The following is a 2,288-nucleotide window of genomic DNA, read 5'->3' on the forward strand; positions in this document are numbered from 1 at the left end:
CAATAGTACATCAACAGGGAACTGCCAGAAATTCAAGCCAGATTCAGAAAAGGAGTTGGGTTGAGGGTTATCATTACTGATGTCAGATGGATCTTGACTGAAAGCAGAGGATACCAGAAAGATGTTTACCTGTGTTTTACTGACTATGAAAAGGCATTTGATGGTGTGGATCATAACAAACTATAGATAATATTGTGAAAAACAGGATTTCCAGAACACTTAATTGTACTCATGAGGAACCTGTACATAGACCAAGAAGCAGTCATTCAAAGAGAACAAGGGGATTCTGCAAATGAATAGTAATGAATAATAACTGGGCAAATGTAAATGAAGAATCTATTTACCAATGGCACATGTTCTAAAAGGAAAATAATATTCAAGAAATGTATTTATTATAGATGATAAAATGAGTGTCATAAAATCACATGCAATTTTCATTTGTTCTAATGTTGCCACCAGCCATCCTTAGGCAAACAGTTTCCTTCCAAAGAGTTTCCTCAGAGCCAAGGTCACTTCCTCATTCCTAAGTGTGTATATCAGTGGATTCAGCACTGGGGTGACAGTGGTGTGTATGATAGCCACAAACTTTTCCTGTATGACAGAGGTGGTGGAGGTAGCGGGAATGTAGACGAGGCCCACAGTACCACAGAAGAGACAAACCACCATGAAATGGGAGGCGCAAGTGGACAGAGCCTTGTGGAGTGCACTGCAGGTCTGGTGCTTGAACACAAGGAAGCCAATAATGTAAAAGTAGGAGAGGAGGGTCAGGAAGCAAGCTGCCATGTTTTGACTGCAAGTGTCAATGAAAATGAGCCACTGGTTGAGCCTCTTGTCACCACAAGCCAATTCTAAGAGAGGCTTGACATCGCAGAAGAAGTAGTTGAGCTTCTGAGAGCCACAAAAGTTTCGGCGTGCAGTCATGACTGAATGCATCAGGGCATAAAAGAAGCCGGTGAGACAGACCACACCTACCAGCCGAATGCACACCTGGGGGCTCATGATGACCTTGTGAGAGTGGGTAGCAAATAGCCACAAATCGGTCAAAGCCCATAATGGTCAGCAACATGGCCTTGGTAGAGCCCAGGAAGTGGAAGAAATGTAGCTGGGTGATGCAGCCTGGGAAGGAGATAGCCTTTCGAGTGGAAAGGAGGTTCAACATGAGCTTGGGTAGTGTCACTGAGGAATAGCAGATATCAAGACAAGAAAGGTTTCCCAGGAAAAAATACATAGGGGAGTGGAGTCTTGGTTCTGAGATGACCATCACTAGTATGGCCCCATTTCCAAACAGATTTATCAGGGATAGAATGAGCAATACCATGAAGATTACCGGCTGCAGTTCCTGAATACGGGTCAGTCCCAGCAAAAGAAACTCATTTGCTCTAGTGATGTTCTCCATTGCTTTGGGAAGGAAACATAACAGTGACAATTAGCAAATCGGTTTCAGTCTATCTTGCAGGGTTAAGTGAAGCAAGTTTATCTTCTGGGAGGAAATAAGAATGAACTATGGTGAGCAGAATGATTAGGAATTCTGGAGATGAATTCATTTGCAACATAGTTATGCGAAACAAATACATGGTAAATTCTGAGTCACTGTGATAATAATGATCCATAGAAGTAAGGAGACTCAGAATGCTTAGTTAAACCTAAAAAGCAGCTCATAAAGAATAAAGTCAGATATTCAGAGATTACATGTTAAAAAGAAGAGTCGGACTCAACGGTAACATCATCTACGACATTAAAATTAATGTGTCTAAATAAAGTCTGTCAGACACATTTGCAAAATTTGATTTTTTTTTTAATGGAGGTAAGAAAAACAGCTATTATTTTTGGTTACTGGTAGGAGCATGGCAGTAGCCTGGATTCAAATCTCCTCCCACTTGGCAAAAAAACAAAGCAAAAAAAAAAAAAAAAGAGGCGAATAAACTTCCCCACAATCTGCCTTCTTCGGACCTAGAAGACATTAAATAAATACATAAATAAAACTCACAAATCTCAGATAACGTGTAGGCAGAGAGGCTACAATTTAGCAGAACTGGCACGGGTAGGCACCACGGTGCACCACAGCAACCAGGCTGCCCGTGCAGGAAGGAACCACCTAAACTCCTGGGAAGTACTGGCAGCAGGATGATTTTGAAAACACCGGAAAATAACCAACCTTCGAAAAAGAGGGCCCCCCAGTGAGTGTGATTTCCTATGGGAATATCAGGAAAGACCAAGGCAGGGTCCTGGCTCTGAGGAAAGAGAGAGAAAAGCTTGCTGGCTGCAAAAGATTAAAGGTGTGGCAACAA

The 2,288-nt window shown here is 42.0% G+C and overlaps 1 pseudogene; it reads right to left on the reverse strand.

Moving 5' to 3' along the window:
* Positions 1-465: 465 nt before the first annotated feature.
* Positions 466-1,396, reverse strand: LOC126065530 (olfactory receptor 12D3-like; annotated as a pseudogene).
* Between the last annotated feature and the right edge of the window lie 892 nt (positions 1,397-2,288).

Source organism: Elephas maximus, chromosome 1 (assembly GCF_024166365.1).
Source record: "Elephas maximus indicus isolate mEleMax1 chromosome 1, mEleMax1 primary haplotype, whole genome shotgun sequence".
NCBI classification, from domain to species: Eukaryota; Metazoa; Chordata; class Mammalia; order Proboscidea; family Elephantidae; genus Elephas; species Elephas maximus.